This window comes from Primulina eburnea, chromosome 16 (assembly GCF_022965805.1).
Source record: "Primulina eburnea isolate SZY01 chromosome 16, ASM2296580v1, whole genome shotgun sequence".
Taxonomy (NCBI): Eukaryota; Viridiplantae; Streptophyta; class Magnoliopsida; order Lamiales; family Gesneriaceae; genus Primulina; species Primulina eburnea.
In genome coordinates, this window is record NC_133116.1 from 30,046,772 (window position 1) to 30,065,572 (window position 18,801).

Genomic DNA, 18,801 nt, shown 5'->3' on the forward strand with positions numbered 1-18,801 from the left:
CCGCGCGAGGGCGAATCCTGAGGAGACGACGCCAAATGGGGGAAATAGAAGCTCGGGCGGGGACATAGGCAGGAGCATCCAGCCAGCAATACATCCGGAAAAGGAATCTCGCCCATAGAGAAGAGCCCTGCCGAAATCGGAACCATAACTTTATAGAGAAACATTCCACGAGATCTTTCAATATGCGGAATCCAAGGCCCCCCTCAAGCACGGGGAGGCAAGCCCGGGACCACCGGGCCCAGTGCCACTTCCTTTGCAAGGGCCTCGACCCCCAGAGGAAGGAATTGAAGGCCCGCTCAAGCTTCTCCATGACAGCCAGAGGTGGCTAAACCACCTGAAACAGATAAATCGGCATGGAGAGGAGCACGCTGCGTATCAGGGTCATGCGGCTACCCGGAGAGAGGGTCCGAATCTCCCAACCCTCTAACTTCCTACGAACAGACTGTAGGAGGGGCTGAAAAAGGGAGCATGTGCGATTACCCCGATAAAGGGGAACTCCGAGGTACTTGAGGGGCAGATGACCCTCGGCGAACCCGGTGATGCGCAAAAGCTGGGAGCGGAGGCGCCCAGAGCACCTCGGAGGCAAAATCACAGAACTCTTGGCAGCATTCACGCGCTGCCCCGAACAGTTCTCGTAGTGATGCAGAAAGTCTACAAGGCGCTGCATACCACGAGACCCACCACTGGCAAAAATAATGACATCATCAGCATAAGCCAGGTGGGTAGATCAAAATAGCACAGTCAGAACGGTACCCGAGCGCAGGATGCTGCAGGTAGAGGCGGTCTAGGCCACGAGAAAGATACTCCGCCCCCAAAATGAAGAGAAGGGGAGATAATGGATCGCCCTGCCGGAGGCCCCTGGTGGAACCAAAAAACCCCGATAGAGAACCATTGATGTTCACGGAGAAATGACAATGGGAAATACAGGCCGAGACCAAAGCCACAACACGCTCTGAAAAACCAAAATGTCTCAGAACGTCAAATAAGAACTGCCACTGAACCCTATCATAAGTCTTGGCCATATCCAACTTCAAGATCACATTACCACCACGAGTGGGGAGATTAATGCTGTGAGTGAGCTCCTGGGCAAGGAGAATATTATCCGAGATCATCCGACCCGGAACGAAGCCACTCTGATTCGGGGAAACAAGTCTCTCCACCACATCCCTCAACCGAGAGTACAACAGCTTCGAGATGATTTTGTTCGTGACATTGCACAGACTGATCGGACGGAAGTCCGACCAGGTGCGAGCACCCTCGACTTTGGGAATTAGGGTGATCGTGGTGGCGGTAAAACCCTGAGGCATAGGAGATCCCTGGAAAAAATCAAGAACAGAACCAAAAACATCATGATGGACAATCTCCCAGCAATGTTGAAAGAACGCCGAAGAGAAGCCATCAGGGCCAGCAACGCTATCAGGGTGAATGGAGAAGACGGTCGCGCGGACCTCTTCCAAAGAGGGAATCGCAGCAAAACCATCATTCTCCACGGCAGAGATAACCGAGGGAAAACCCGAAAAATCAGGGCAAGCGAGCGCAGAGGGCTCCCCGGTAAGAAGATCCTGGAAAAACAAGGCTCCTGACTGCTGAATCAAATCTTGAGACGTCAGGCAGACCCCATTCTCCCAAATGCGGAAAATTTTATTTGCCACGCACTTTTTCCTCACCATGTTATGGAAGAGTCTGGTGTTCCGCTCGCCATCCTCAAGCCAATGGCAAGCTGCTTTCTGTTTCCAAAAATCCGCCTCCATGGCGGTGATACGGGCCAGATCCTCATTGCAATCGGACAGTGAAGTCCAATTCGCATCACAAGGGTCGGCCTCACAGACATCCTCGGCTGAACGAACAGCCCTCTCAGCCTCAGTGAGTCTATCAAAGATGTTACCAAAAACATCCCGATTCCACCACCGGAGGTGATGCTTGAGACGCTTCATCTTGGTAAAAAGCCGAGGCATGCCGCTCAGACTGCAAGGCAGATTCCAATTAAGCCTCACAGTCTGCAAAAAACCATGGTGCCTAACCCACATACGCTGGAAGCGAAACGAGCTCGGCCCACGGGCAAAAACAGGAGCGGTGACCAAAAGCGGACAGTGATCCGAGACAGTACGAGCGAGATGTTCAACTCGAATCGAGCTGAAATGATCTCCCCAATCAACAGAAACCAAGACCCTGTCCAACCGCTTCCAAATGGTCTTATTCGTCCAAGTGAACGAAAACCCCTCAAAACCAGCATCGATCAGGCCAGAATCAAGAATAAAAGTGTTGAACTCCTCCATGGGTAGCAACCTACCACCACGGGAGCCCAAGCACTCAGATGCATCCCTGACGACATTAAAGTCGCCCCCAACCAGCCAGGAACCCAAAACAGGCTTAACCAAAAGCAAAGAAGCCCAAAGATCCCTACACTGAACATAATCACATCTAGCATAGACAAAAGAACAAAATATCTCTGTCGGCAAGAAAGAGGCAGAGACTCTGATGTGAAGGAACTGAGCATGATCAAAAACACACTCCGCCCTCACATCAGCAGCAAAAAATACCCAGATATGACCGGAGAGATTAGAGATGACTCCAGAAAACCCCAAACGGCGAGTCATGAATCTCGGATCCAGATCAATCAAGGGCTCCAAAACAGCCAAAACCTTAATCTGTTTCTCCTTCACAAAGGCATGAAGCCTCTGCTGGGACTCCGAACCTCGAAGTCCTCGGATATTCCAGATTAAACAATTCATGGGGAACGGGTGGAAGAAGGATCCAATCGCTTTTTACGCGATCGCCGACCATCGTCCTGAGGTCTTTTTCTGGGATTGGACATCTCAGTGTCCAGAATACTACACTCAGACCCACAACTAACTCCAGACACAGAATGTCGATCAAAATCCTGATCAGGATCATCAGCCGACATGTGACTGAGAATCATCTCAAGAATAGGGGGTCCCTGTCGAGCAATCAACTCGTCCAGCATAAAAGTGGCATCAGCAGGGGATGCAGGAAAAGATGGAACCGAGTGGCTGCTATGATTTTCAATACAAACCTCCGGGGGGACAAACACAGTCACCACATCCGGGCGTGGAGATCCAAGGTCATCCACGCAGTCCTCAAAAGGAACACTCTCATCGTCCTCAGCCACCGTGACCGCAGGGCGGTCAGAAGAAGGGGCCTCCTGATGAGAACTCAAACCGACAGAGGGATCAGGAACACCTAATCCAAGCTCCTCAGAGCCAACCTCTGTCTCCTGCAAATGTGAAAGAACTCCAAAAGAGTTCGAAGCAAGGGGATCATCCCTCGGGAGAGCCTGACGAACAGGCCTCCGTCTCTGTCTACGCCGGGGACCATGGCCATTGACATGAAGCTGGGGCTGTGGTCCTGGGACAATGACAGGGGCTGCACCCTCAGGTGGTGCCTGAGCAGGAGGCGCCTCCGGCTGAGGAGGCCCTCGATCAGCAGGCTTGGATCGAGCAGGTTTAGGATTTTTACCAGGAGAATAGCAAACGTCGGTTGAATGACCCAACGTCTTGCAATCTAAGCAATACCCAGGTATTTTCTCATACACAACATCAATCTCCTGGGTATGATCACCCCAGCCCACCCAAATTTGCTTAACGGGTGGTTCCAACACATTCAACTCCTCACAGACTCGAGCAAAATCGCTCCGAGATGATTCAGCAGTAAAGTCATCCATTTTCACCGGGTTGCCCAAAATCTTAGCAAGGGCAAAAAGACTTTTCTTGTTAAACAGGTGAATGGACAAACCCGGGAGACGCACCCAAACAGGGGCGATGGGAGATTCTTCCTGTAGATTGAATTCCGGGGTCCATTTGGAGAAACGGATCCCGAGAGGTCCCACCATCATCTGCCCACGCGTCCAAAAAAACGCATAATCCTCCTCACAATGAAGTGAGAGGATCAGAAAACCCCGAGGCAAAAACCTCAAATCAAAAGATCGCTTCAATCCCAAACGAGCAAAGGCCGCAGAAATTTCCGAGTTTGGGACTAAGGATCTATTACCAGAAATCTTCCCAACTAAAGAAAACTTAAAAGGCTCGGTCAAAGAAGACATTACCTCATCCGGGAAGAAAATACCCGGTTTCCCATCCTTAAGAGTCGGTGGGGGCATTTCTTCCATAGCATTGACGACATCTCCAAAGCCATTCTTCCCCGAACGAGGGGAAGTAGGAGCCAGAGCATCCCTAAAGGAGACTGGAAACGTCTTTTTCGCACGAGAGTCAGATTTAGAAGCCATACCCGAGTTGTTGACCGTTGACCGTTGACCGTTGACTTTACGGCCAAAATACCACCGTGGGACGGCGCCGGCGTGATGAGCACAGAACCGGTACCAAACGGAGCAGAACCGAACGGCGGAGGGGTCGATTGGACACGAGAATCGGATGAAATCGAGTGAAATTGGCCAATTTGGGCGTTTCTGATCGGCAAAAAATTACGAGAAATTGAAGACATAGATGAATTACCCATGGCAATCTGAGTATATGGTTCAGAGCAATTAGCCAACGGAGCAGCGACGGCGCCGGAATTGAAAGAAAACACCGTCGGCGTTAGGGTTTCAGCTGGGCGAACCGTAGATCTAAAATTCCGATCGGAAATGAACACTGATGACGACGGGGCCGGTGGCATTAGAATCGTCTCTTCATGGGCTTTACAGATCGGGGTCCCGTTTGAACATAGGTTGCCGGAATCGGCCGGAATCGACAAACACGTGGAGTGAGTCGCGGTGAACAGTAGCGGCGCGACTTTGACGGTGAAATCGGCGGTGCAAATGTTTTCCGATCTTACTGATTTTTGGACATAAGTGTCGCCTTGAAGAGACGATTCTATTGGTATATTTTGTTCATCGATCGGAACGGTGGAGACCGTCGCGACGGAAATGGCCGGAAAACGCGATTTTTCAGTCGAGAAATTAAAGGGGTTGCCGGAGTCGGAATGGTCTGAAATTTTGCAGGGAGGTTCGCCAGAGGGAGGCGGTTCAGATGGGGTGGTTTGCCGGCCGGGATCCGGCGGCGGCAGCATGGCGGTGGAAAGGGCGTGAATAGTGTCGAATTTTAGTGTGTTTTTTCGCATCTTTTACTGTGTGTTTTTCAGAGAAAATTTTTTGGGGTCGGTTTAGGGTTTGGTTTAAGGTTTAGGGTTTTTTTTTTTTTTTTTTTTCCAGAAAATTTTATTTATGAACAACAAAAGAGCAGTACAAAGAAAGCCTGATGGGAGGGGGACTAGGCCAAGACCTCCACAGCAAAGGCGAAATAAGCATAACATCATAACAAAATAAAAGACATACTACAACAGAGCAACCCAGAAAATAAACATCAGGCGCCCCAGAATACATCATACAAACTAATAACACTGATGGGCAAGGAGAACTCTGCAGTGAACGCCCATCAGAAAATCATATCAACCTGAATCAGGCGGTCGCCCATAGGGTAACCCCACCTGACTCTTCTGAGTCCTGTAATACCGACGCTGCTGTGAGCGAGTCCGACCTGGTAGTGGCAAGGACTGAGAAGCAGTAGTAGGAGGAAGATCCAAATCAGCCTCTCGAGAACCACTCCCAAGGTCGATCTGAAACGGAGTAATGGGACCAGAAGCTGAAGTAACAACCAACTGTGACGGAGCCGTGGAAACAATCATCGGGTCTGTCCCCACTGGAACAACTTCAACCACGTGGGACGGAACCAACAGAACAGCAACCAGAGGGGTTCCAACTTGTGGAGTATAAAAAGGGATAGTATCATTACCATAATCAAAATCATCATCAGCTGTGCCCTCAACGAGGGATCGGGAGACAGTCGGTTTATAAAGAGGCTGTACAACACCAGATGAAGCACCCGGACAATCAACATCTGGTATGGTCTGTAGAATATCAAAGGAGTTAATCGTGGGAACAGACGGTGTCAGAGCAGGACGCTGCAAAGGTCGACGGCGTCTACGCGAATGAACCCAACCCGGCTCGGTTGACATAGAAGAAGGAACACTCAAAATAACAGAAGCATCAGTAGAATGACTGGACTGTACCAAATCAGAAGTAATACCCTGTGTCGATACACTAGGAGCCTGAAGTGAAGAATCAGAAACAACACCCTTACCATGAGGACGTGGACCCTGGGGCTGCTGATCAGAAGACCGAGGTACAGAAGCAGCCTGACGCTGAGGCCCACGCCTCCTTGTACCAAAACGCTGCCCATTACTAGAACAAAAATCTAGCGAATGACCGAGCATCTTACAGTGGAAGCAGAAACGGGGAACCCTCTCATAAATAACCTCAACAAACTGAAAATAATCACCCCAGCCTACCCAAATCTTATCCTGACGAGGCTGAAGTACATCCATCTCAACACATACCCTAGCAAAAGAACCTCTGGAACCATCACCTGTAATCTCATCAACCTTAATGGGATTACCAAAAATCTTAGCGATAGGAAACAAGCTTTTCTTATTATAAAGGTGAAGAGGTAAATCAGGAAATCTAACCCAAACCGGAGCGATAGAGGAATCCTCCTCATACTTAAATTCCGGGGTCCATTTCGAAAATCGTATAACCACAGTCCTAATGGTGATCTCAGGCCTTTCCCAAAACTTCAAATAATCCTCCTCACAAGAAAGATTAAGAACCATATACCCTCGGGGGAGAAATCTAACAGTATGGGAGCCTAGCAAACCAGTGCAAGTAAGAGCCGACAAAATATCCGTATTCGGGGTCAAACCTCGGTTCCCAGAAATACGCCCCACCAATGCAAAACGAAATGGAACAGAGAGGTCAGAAATAACCTGATCCGGGAAAAATATACCAGGAATCCCATCACGATCAGTCGGGACAGGCACCTCGTCCATTGAATCAACAACATCAGCAAAGCTCTGATCCTGCGAAGGTGGAGAAGACCGACGCAAAATATCCCGAAAGGATATCGTAGGAGGAACAGAACGTCCAGAAACCTTCGAAGCAACCGGAACGGATGAATGCACAAGATGAACTGTCGAGTCAACCCGCTTGAGTGGACCGGGTGACTCGACCGAGTCAACTCGGACCGACCCCACCGGAGTACAGCCGACGGCCGGCGAAGTGAAGGGGACCTCAGAACCGGCCATGAACTCGAGAAAACCGGACGAACTCGGCTCCGAAGACACGAAACTCGGTGAGAAACTCGAATTTAACCCACCAAATTGGGCGTTTTTGATCCGCAACGTATTTTCTGAAATTGAAGCGATGGAACAATTACCCATGCCTTGAGTAGTATTCTGGCCAAAGGAATTGAATTTTGAACAAGTATCGGCGCCGGAAATGGAAGAAAGACCCCGGCGAAGTCGCGGGAATAGTACATTCAACCGTAGATCTGAAATTGCCGCCGCCACCGAACTCCGATGATGCAATTGAAGATACCAATGGACGCGTCTCATCATGGGCATTACAGATCGGGGTCTTGATCGGAGATCCAACACCGGATTTGGCCGGAATCGGAGCCGAAACATTCGGCGTCGCGATGAACAGTGCCGACGAAACTTCACCGGCCGATTTCGGGATACAAATGAACTCCGTTTGAGCTGAGTTTTGGACCATAGGATCGACTGAAGAAGACGAATCCAATGATGTAAAAATCGTCGCCGGACGATGATCGGAGACAGGGGCGATTCCGGGCGACGGAATCTGCGCAATTTCCGGAGAGTAGACCGTCGATTTGGCTGGCGAAACGACCTCCGTTGGACTTGAAATTTGGACAGCAGCCTCGTCTCGACGAGGCGCACCTGATCGTACAGGTGGCCAGCCGGAAACCGGCTCCGACATGGGGGCGATTTTTTTGGGCGATTTGGGGTTTTTTGGGGGCACTATTCACTGTAGAGAAACATTTTTGGGGGCGGTTTAGGTTTAGGGTTTGGGTTTGGGTTTTAGGATTTTGGGTTTAGGGTTTAGGGTTTTTTTTTTTTTTTAAACACCGCTAGAAGCGGGGGGTTAGGCGGACCCCTACCTGTATATATCCACAAAATAAAACAGTACAAGAATAAAACCTTAAATGAAGAGGGGGACTAGACCAAGACCTCTCCAAAAGGCAACTGAACAAAATACAACAATAAAACCTAAGGTAGCAAATACATCAGCAAAAGCTAAACCCTAGGGGACATAGAAACAGTAAACCATAAAACAAATGTAGCTCGGGAACAGAGAAATCACTGAGATAAATCATCCAGAGCTGCCATAACACTCACCAATAGAACATAAAAGAAAAAAGCTGGCGAACAAGGAGAAGCCTGCAGAGAGCGCCCGCGAGAGAGCAGTAGGGGTCTAGAAAACCGCACCAACGGAGAAGGTGCTGGATCACTCTCAGACCAAAGAAACGAAGCATGGAGAGAGCAAGTATCAGAACCCAGTCTCACAGAACATACAAACTGATCCATCTCAGCAGCCTAAGTGGCTCTCGCTAATCGGGTACTGTAGAACCTCTGAGAAACCCAGGAGATGATAGGAATAACAGTTGGAGCAAGTAGACAACGCCCCAATTATGAAAATCGATAGTAACCTCAAGTCCCATAAATGACTCACCAGCTGGGGCTAAAAGAGATCAACCCAAGTATCGGAGATACATCGAGTGATGAAGCCCACCCAAGGAAGCAACACACCTGTAATAAACCTAAGAACACGAAACACACACAAAAAAATGCACACACCCAGAAAATCAATAACTCAATACACGCACACGAACAACCTCGCACACAGGCACACCCACACACGCACGCACTCACAAATTATTATTTTTTTTCCAAGGCCTGGTACGTAGACTAGTAACATCTGGCTCTGAGGTAAGGGAGACCAGAGAGATCAGATCGGGCAAAAGTGGAAACATGGTTGGGGAGGGAGGATCCTAGAACTAACGTATACCGCCTCAGCGTATGAGCCTCCAGTGCCAACGCATCCGCCACCGAGTTCCCCTCACGGAATATATGGGAAATATGAACCTGACGCCCCCTCAAAAGACAAACAATCCTGGTAACAATGTGATCCACGAGCCAAATACACCTCCTAGATCTGAGAGTCTGAATAGAAATCTGTGAATCGGTCTCAATCCAAAGAGGGAAAAGGCTGAAATCAGTACAAATAAGGAGACCCCTCCACACGGCCCACAACTCTGCTCTGACATTGGTCCCGACACCAATGAACTCGCTGAAAGAAAGGATGATCCTGCCTGACGAGTCTCGAACAATGCCACCTGCTGAAGAATCACCGGGGTTGCCCCGAGAGCTCCCATCCACATTCAATTTGAAACAACCCGCAGAGGGACGAAGCCATCTGACAATCATCATTTTGCGGGTTCTCATATGACGAACCGAGATGCCCATGAGACTGGCAGCATGGGAGAAGCCCAGCCAATGGCTAGACTTTACGATATGTGCAGAAAAAGCCAGTCTGAGGTAAGACGTGATCTGAGATATGACAGTCGCAGCAGAGATATGCAGCTGTCTATGCTTGGCATCATTTCTAGCAATCCAAAGGAACCACAGAACGATGAAGGGGAGGAACTCTTTCACATGACCACCAGGTGACCATTTTAGGTTCTTCTTCCAAGCACTGAGAAACAAACTGAAGTCAAGGGTTCGAGGAATACGAACCCTGAAGATGGCCCCAAAGAAATGCCACACAGAACGGGCAATCGGGCCGTCAAGGAATAAATGGGAGAACGTCTCTGCCATGTCACAACAATGACACCGAGACACCAGAGTAATCCCGCGCTGCTGAAGCACCTCATCAACAGGAAGCCACTTATGCCAAAATCTCCACAGGAAGAAGGACATAGTGGGCCTCAGCCAGCTACCCCAGCAGGGGGTGAGAATATCCTGAATGGGAGCTCTCGCACGCACGGACTCCCATGCAGACCGGAAAGAAAATACGCCATCAGGGCTCAGAATCCAGCGAGCAACATCTGGCTCACCACAAGCAATGGGGATCAGAGTAATATCCTCAGCAAGAACTGGACCAACAACAAATGAGAGCCTATCAAAGTCCCACCTGTAGTAGCCCGAATTCCAAATTGGGTAATTAACGGATTAATGGTGATTAATCATGATCGGAAGGTCCGAAGATGGTTCGGAAGCACCGAAGAGTTCGGAAGGTCCGAAGTGAGTTCGGTGGATCCGATCATTAGGTGTCAAGAGTTGATCGACACGTGGGAGTTCGGACGTTCCGAAGTGTAGGTTCGGTGGATCCGATCATGAGGTGTCAAGAGCAGCTGGACACGTGCATGTTCGGACGGTCCGAAGTGTATGATCGGAGGATCCGATCATGAGCTGTCAAGAGCCAGTGGACACGTAGCGTTCGGACGTTCCGAAGTGGTGTTCGGAGGATCCGAACATGGCCTATAAATAGTGGTCGGATTTCCTCATTTTGACTCGCCAATTCAGAGAATTTCATAGCATTTCAGTCGTTTCTGACAGGTTCTAGTCGTGTTCCGAGATTTGGGCACTAGCGGGGAGCTGCTGGTCTTGTAGCAGAGCTGTGCTCTAGTTGGGAGCTAGCGGCATCAGCGGGCTAGCGACGGACGAAGGTTTGGAATTTTATCAGTATTTATCTCAGGATTATCTAGTTAAGTCTGGTAGATAAGTTTAGTGATGGTTTTCACTTGATGAATAGGCTTGGATTAGACCTGTTGTCTGGTGGTTCCAGTGGATTAGGATTGCTGTGATAGAGGTACGAAAGTACTATCCGAGATATCCTGGTTGAGTATACATTCATATATGTGTTGCATGATTATGTGGTGCATTGATATATGTCATATGATGCATGCTATTATGTCACGTTTATTACTGCACGTTGCATTTCATGTTGAGCCGTATCTCCTTTGAGATAGCCTTTACTGTTGAGCTGTATCTCTTTCGAGATAAGCTATATCTTGGGGCCGCTCAGCCCTGTCTTGTGGACGCATGGACACCGAGAGTACACAGTGGCCGACGGGTCGGGAGGGCTTCGGTGGTCCGGGACATTTTAGGTCCACGTCTGTCTTGTAGTGGATGCAGTGACCCAGAGGTTGGACCGCGCGGCACTATCCACTTGGCGCCTCTAGACTGAGCAGTTTGAGATCCTTTTGTGATTCCTGTTTCTTGACTACCCCGGTATCATGATCATAGCATGTGCATTTCATATAGGTCTGTATACTCATACTTTGTACTGGGCGTTCTTATCGCTCACGTCCTCGGTTTTGTTTATTCTTGGACACCCCATTCCCACGGGGCAGGCCTCAGGTTGGACAGCTCAGGAGGAGCAGGAGGAGGACGTTGAGTAGCTGGTTGGTTTAGTTTATCGGTATTGTTTTGATTTCGATATGGTTGTACCAGATATTCTTTACCTTATTTTGAGTTGTTATAGACTTCGATTGGGTTGTATAATCGGTATAGTTGTTGACTTTTTCCGCTGTTATCTCTGATTATTGTTGATTAGGTTATTTGCATGCTTAGTTTTTGATTAGTAGGTGATTCTGGAACGGGTCACTACATTTATGGTATCAGAGCATGCATACGATTTTGGGATATAGATTTCTGTTTTGGGAATTCCGTTGACCAATTTACTAGTTTCCCTATTCTATGTTGTAGCAATGGCTGACCACTTTGGTGATGAGAGTAGTCAGGGAAGTGTAGGTCGTTGGGGTGACCAGGACGAATTGTTAAGCGTCATAAGTTACCGCATGTTTCTCTAGACGTCATTCTTTCTGTTTCTACTCCGATGGGTCATTCGGGGTTAGCTAAGCGTCTAGTGATGGGTTGTCCTTTAGATTTTGAGGGTAATGATGTTGTTATTTCATTTTGTTCATTCTCTAAGCCTGATTTCGAGGACGAAATCTTTTTAAGGGGGGGAGAATGTAGTAGCCCGAATTCCAAATTGGGTAATTAACGGATTAATGGTGATTAATCATGATCGGAAGGTCCGAAGATGGTTCGGAAGCACCGAAGAGTTCGGAAGGTCCGAAGTGAGTTCGGTGGATCCGATCATTAGGTGTCAAGAGTTGATCGACACGTGGGAGTTCGGACGTTCCGAAGTGTAGGTTCGGTGGATCCGATCATGAGGTGTCAAGAGCAGCTGGACACGTGCATGTTCGGACGGTCCGAAGTGTATGATCGGAGGATCCGATCATGAGCTGTCAAGAGCCAGTGGACACGTAGCGTTCGGACGTTCCGAAGTGGTGTTCGGAGGATCCGAACATGGCCTATAAATAGTGGTCGGATTTCCTCATTTTGACTCGCCAATTCAGAGAATTTCATAGCATTTCAGTCGTTTCTGACAGGTTCTAGTCGTGTTCCGAGATTTGGGCACTAGCGGGGAGCTGCTGGTCTTGTAGCAGAGCTGTGCTCTAGTTGGGAGCTAGCGGCATCAGCGGGCTAGCGACGGACGAAGGTTTGGAATTTTATCAGTATTTATCTCAGGATTATCTAGTTAAGTCTGGTAGATAAGTTTAGTGATGGTTTTCACTTGATGAATAGGCTTGGATTAGACCTGTTGTCTGGTGGTTCCAGTGGATTAGGATTGCTGTGATAGAGGTACGAAAGTACTATCCGAGATATCCTGGTTGAGTATACATTCATATATGTGTTGCATGATTATGTGGTGCATTGATATATGTCATATGATGCATGCTATTATGTCACGTTTATTACTGCACGTTGCATTTCATGTTGAGCCGTATCTCCTTTGAGATAGCCTTTACTGTTGAGCTGTATCTCTTTCGAGATAAGCTATATCTTGGGGCCGCTCAGCCCTGTCTTGTGGACGCATGGACACCGAGAGTACACAGTGGCCGACGGGTCGGGAGGGCTTCGGTGGTCCGGGACATTTTAGGTCCACGTCTGTCTTGTAGTGGATGCAGTGACCCAGAGGTTGGACCGCGCGGCACTATCCACTTGGCGCCTCTAGACTGAGCAGTTTGAGATCCTTTTGTGATTCCTGTTTCTTGACTACCCCGGTATCATGATCATAGCATGTGCATTTCATATAGGTCTGTATACTCATACTTTTGTACTGGGCGTTCTTATCGCTCACGTCCTCGGTTTTGTTTATTCTTGGACACCCCATTCCCACGGGGCAGGCCTCAGGTTGGACAGCTCAGGAGGAGCAGGAGGAGGACGTTGAGTAGCTGGTTGGTTTAGTTTATCGGTATTGTTTTGATTTCGATATGGTTGTACCAGATATTCTTTACCTTATTTTGAGTTGTTATAGACTTCGATTGGGTTGTATAATCGGTATAGTTGTTGACTTTTTCCGCTGTTATCTCTGATTATTGTTGATTAGGTTATTTGCATGCTTAGTTTTTGATTAGTAGGTGATTCTGGAACGGGTCACTACACACCCGTCATCCAAAAAGAAGCAAGAGATACGAATGCCACGGTCACCACGGACCTGACGCAGAGTGGATAAAGGTGCATCGCCGAACCAGGTATCATCCCAAAAGGATAATTCCCCGGTGCCGACCCGCCAACGGATGCCTGACTCTGCTCTAGGACGAATATGGATCATCCTGCGCCAAGTAGGAGAAATGTGCCCCCGAATGGGGACATAAGACGGATGCTCAGTCCTACAATATTTATTCAGGAGGAATTTCGCCCAGAGGGAAATGCCCTGCCTGAATCTGAACCATAACTTGATCGAAAAACCATCAACCAAGTCCTTCAACTTGCGGAACCCGAGACCCCCTTCAAAGACAGGGAGACAAGCACGAGACAATCTGGCCCAATGCCACTTCTTCTCAAGGGGTCGAGACCCCCATAAGAAACCATTGAAAATCATCTCAAGTCTCTCGATGACCGCCAAAGGAGGCTGGATCACCTGGAAGAGATAGATGGGGAGGGAAAGGAGCACACTACGAATAAGAGTCATACGACTCCCAGGAGACAAGGTGCGGGAGTCCCAACCTTCTAATTTCTTCCTAACGGCTTTAATAATGGGATCGAAGAGAGAACACTTGCGATTCCCTCGGAAAAGAGGGACTCCAAGGTAAATGATGGGAAGCTGCCCCTCTCTGAAGCCAGTCAAACGAAGAAGCCGAAGCCGAGAACTCGCAGGGCAGCTAGGAGGAAGGAAGATAGCGCTCTTGGAGACATTGACCATCTGGCCCGAACAATTGGCATAATGCCCAAGAAAATCCATAATGCGCCGAATGCCATGGGTCCCACCATTAGCAAAAATAATGATATCATCAGCATAGGCTAAGTGGGAAACCAGGGTGCCACACCCCGATCGAAAACGAGTATCCGGAAATAGCAGAGAAATGCGGTTCAGCCCCCGGGAGAGATACTCCGCCCCCAGAATGAAGAGGAGCGGAGAGATGGGGTCTCCTTGACGGAGACCTCTGGAAGAACTGAAGAAGCCAGCGGGATTGCCATTGATATTCAAAGAGAACTTGCAATGAGAAATGCAAGCCGATACCATGGCAACAACTGTATCCGAAAAGCCAAGCTTATTGAGAATCTGGAGGAGAAAAGGCCATTGGACCCTGTCATAGGCCTTAGCCATATCCAACTTGATGATGACATTACCCCCGCGAGAGGGTAGGTTGAAACTATGAATGAGTTCCTGGGCAAGAAGGATGTTATCAGATATAAGTCTGCCAGGAACGAAACCACTCTGATTCATAGAGATGATCTTCTCGACAACCTTGCTCATACGCAAATAAAGCAACTTCGAGATGATCTTGTTCGTGACATTACAGAGGCTTATAGGACGAAAGTCAGTCCAAGACTGAGCTCCCTCAACTTTCGGAATCAGAGTGATGGTGGTAGCAGTGAAACCCTGGGGCATCGGGGACCCATGAAAGAAGTCCAACACCGCATCGAGAACATCATGCTGGATAATGTCCCAACAGTGCTGGAAGAAAGCCGAGGAGAAACCATCAGGCCCCGCAACACTATCCCTATGGATGGAGAAGACGACAGCACGGACCTCTTCCAAAGAAGGGTCTGCAGTAAGATGGCGGTTCTCTGAGTCCGAGATCAGAGGGATGAAATCAGAATAATCAGGGCAACTCAGAACAGAAGGTTCCCCAGTAAGCAAGTTCTGAAAGAAGGCGGTACCAGAGCTTTGGATGAGCTCAGGGGAGGTCAGACACTCCCCATCTTCCCAAATACGGAAGATCTTATTAACCACACGTCTCTTCTTGACCATGTTGTGGAAGAGTTTGGTGTTTTTCTCACCATCCTCTAACCATTTGCAGGCAGATTTTTGTTTCCAAAAATCCGCCTCCATGGCAGTGACCTTCGCAAGATCTTCATTACATTTGGACAAGCGAGTCCAATGTAAATCAGAAGGGTCAGTCTCACAAGCACCTTCCGCTATTTTCACAGCAGACTCGGCAGCAGAGATTTTATCAAAAATGTTACCAAAGACATCCTGATTCCACCACTTGAGGTGACTCTTAAGGCGCTTGAGCTTGACAAAGAGCCGAGTCATACCCGCAAGATGACAAGGATTATGCCAGTTCAAGCGCACCGTCTGAAGAAAATTGTGGTGTCTCGTCCACATGCTTTGGAACCGAAAAGAACACGGCCCACGAGCACTGATGGGAGTGGAGATAAGGAGGGGGAATGATCCGAGACAGTACGAGGAAGATGCTGAACACGGATAGAATGGAAAAAATCACACCAGTCAGTCGAAACGAGGACTCTATCCAGACGCTTCCAGATGGTTTTGTTCGTCCAAGTGAAGGACGACCCTTCAAACCCAGCATCAACTAAACCAGACTCAAGGATGAACGCATTAAATTCGTCCATGGGAAGGTGCCGCCCCCCAGAAGAACCAAGACACTCACTAGAATCACGAACGATATTGAAGTCCCCCCCCAACAAGCCAAGGACCCATGTCAGGTTTGATCTGAAGCAACGAAGCCCAAAGATCGCGCCTTTCAGTGTAATCACACTTGGCATACACAAAAGAGCAAAGGACAGAAGAAGGTAGAAAAGAAGCAGAGACGCGGACGTGTAAAAGCTGAGCATGGTCAAGGACACACTCAACCTGAACATCCTCAGAAGAGAAGACCCAGATGTGACTCGAAAAATATGAAATGACACTACGAAATCCCAACCTACGAGTAATGAAACGCTGATCAAGCGGGATCATTGGCTCCAAGATAGCTAGGACTTTGACACGATGCTTCTTAACATAGGCATGAAGCCTTTGTTGGGAGATCGGGTTCCCAAGACCCCTGACATTCCAAATGATGCAATTCATGGGGAACGGCCACGAGAAGGGTGCCGTTTCTTGGCTGCATTATCAGATACCCGGGGCAAAGAACGTTTTTTGCTCGGGTCAATCATGTCGGAATCCCTATCAAGATCTACAGAGTCCCTACCATCACAAGAAGCAGATCCGCGGGGTGAAAGAATGGCAAGATCCCGCTCTGACTCAGAAGCCAAGAGACTAACCTCAGACGAGACTAATCCTTGCTGGGCAATTAAGGTCTCAAGAAGGTGGGAGGAAACATCATCCTGTATGTAGGGACTATAAGGGATGGAATGGCTGCTATGGTTTTCCACACAAAGAGGAATGAGATCCACTCCCAAAGGAGCACCGACCTGCGGGGAACCAAGGTCCTCAGCACAATCAGTAAAAAGAACGTCATCCTCCTCCTCCGCCTCCTTGGCCCATGGCTGAGCTAGAGGGGCACATTTAAACGAGAGGGATGACTGGACGGGGCTAGGAAGCGAAGTTTCACTGAAAGCAGGGCGAGGGATGACACAGGGGATCGAAGCGGAAGCTGGGGTCTTCTCAGAACAATGTTTAGCTACACCTGAGGAGACGGAACAAGTGGTGGGAAATCTAGAGAATCACCTTCATCCAAATTCCTAAGAACCTCGAAGGCATTTTCTTTGGCAGGGGTTTGATTGTAAGTGGCATGTTGAGCAGATCTTCTTTTACGACGACGGGGTCGTCTGACAGCGTGAACTGTCGGAGCCTGAGGCTTCAAAGGAGGGAGAGGAGTGGTAGGCAGAATATCATCCTTCTGACAGGGAACCTCAGAGGGAAGAGAGGAGGAAGGGTGAGCTCCGGGTTGGGGTCCCCGAGAATCTTGAGTAGGCCGAAAGGCCGAAGCAGTGGATCTTGTGGAACGAGCCGGCCTAGGATTTTTGCCATGAGAATAGCAAACAGAAGTAGAATGGCCCAGCATCTTACAGTCAGTACAGTAATCTGGAATCTTTTCATACACAACATCTATGTCTAGAGTATGTTCTCCCCAACCCGCCCAGAGCTGCTTGATTGGGGGATCCAAAACGTTAATTTCAACGCAAACCCGAGCAAAAGAACCTCGGGAAACATCGGCAGTGAAATCGTCGATTTTAACTGGGTTCCCTAGAATTTTTGCTAACGCAAATAAACTAGTCTTGTCGTATAGGTGAAGGGGGAGTTCAGGGAAGCGGACCCAGACTGGAGCAATGGAAGATTCCGCTTGGAATTGGAATTCAGGAGTCCATTTGGAGAATCGAACACTTAGAGGACCAAAATGCATAGATCTACGCGACCAGAGACGCGCATAATCTTCCTCACAGGAAAGAATAAGGACAAGGAAGCCACGAGGAAGGAATTTTAAATCATAAGGTCTCGAGAAGGCGGTTGCCGCCAAGTACGCAGAAATAGATGAGTTGGGGACAAGCGACCGATTCCCATTAACTTTACCAACAAGGGCAAACTTGTAGGGAGCAGCCAGGGAAGAAATAACTGAATCGGGAAACCGAATCCCTGGTTTCCCGTTGACATAAGTCGGTGCTGGTATCTCAGACATACCATGACGAACATCATTAAAACTTTTTTTAATAGAGCGGGGCGAGGGAGGTGTTAAAGCATCCTTAAAAGAAACAGTAGGAGTAGTAAAAATACCTGTTTTGCCGGTAGAAATCGCACGAGAAGCCAAGGGTGGTAGGCTGTCGGTTTGACTCGGTAACTCGGCCGAGTTGACTCGGCGGCGACCGGTCGGAGCTGAAGCGTGGGCCGGCGAAGGTGCTGGGAGATCGGAACCGGTGGTGAAACGGAAAGAACCGGTCAGAACGTGGCCGAAATCAACGGAAAAATCGCTCAAAATCGGTTGATCCACTTGAATTTGGGCGTTTTTGTTTGGCACCGATTTTGATGAAATTGAAGTTATAGGAATATTACCCATGACATGTAGATCACACTGTGAAGAGGAATTGAATTTTGGAGCAACGACGCCGCCGCAATTCGAAAAATTCTCCGGCGCCGCTAGGGTTTGAGGGAGCCGATCGGTAGAAATGAAATTCCGGCTCCCTCCGGCAACATCTGGTGACGGGGGATGGACCAATGGAAGCGTCTCTCCATGGGCATTCCAGATCGGGTCCTTGATCGGAGAAACAAGTTCGGCGCCGACCGGAATCGACAAAAACGTAGATGGCGACCGCGTGAACAGTGCCGTCGGAACTTTGACCGTGCAATTGGGTGAGCAAACGAACTCCGATTGCTCTGAAATTTGGACTGTAGGTGCGTCTGGAAGAGGCGATTCGATTGATATATTTTGCGACCGGAACGGAGTAGAACTCGCCGGAATCGAAATTTTGGACGGAAATTTCGTATCTTTGACCGTCGATTTGGAGGGGCAAATGACCTCAGATGAAGCTGATTTTTGGCTACGATGCTCGCCTTGAGAAGGCGATTCAGGTGGTCCGGTGAACCGGCCGGGAACCGGCTCCGGCATGGGGGGCGAAATTTTGGAGAATTTTTGGCTTTTTTTATGACACTATTCACTTGAGAGAAAAAAATTTTGGGGCAGAATGCGTTTTTTTTTTTTTTTTTTTTTTTGGTTTAGGGTTTAGGGTTCGGGG

General features: G+C 48.8%; 1 protein-coding gene across 1 annotated transcript in view; it reads right to left on the minus strand.

Moving 5' to 3' along the window:
- Positions 1-18,801, minus strand: part of LOC140817148 (uncharacterized) — a 48,326-nt gene that overhangs the window by 24,687 nt on the left and 4,838 nt on the right. The window contains exon 2 of the mRNA XM_073176758.1: positions 5,409-6,169. The gene's annotated coding sequence lies outside the window, so the exon portion shown is untranslated. The remainder of the gene's footprint in view (positions 1-5,408; positions 6,170-18,801) is intronic.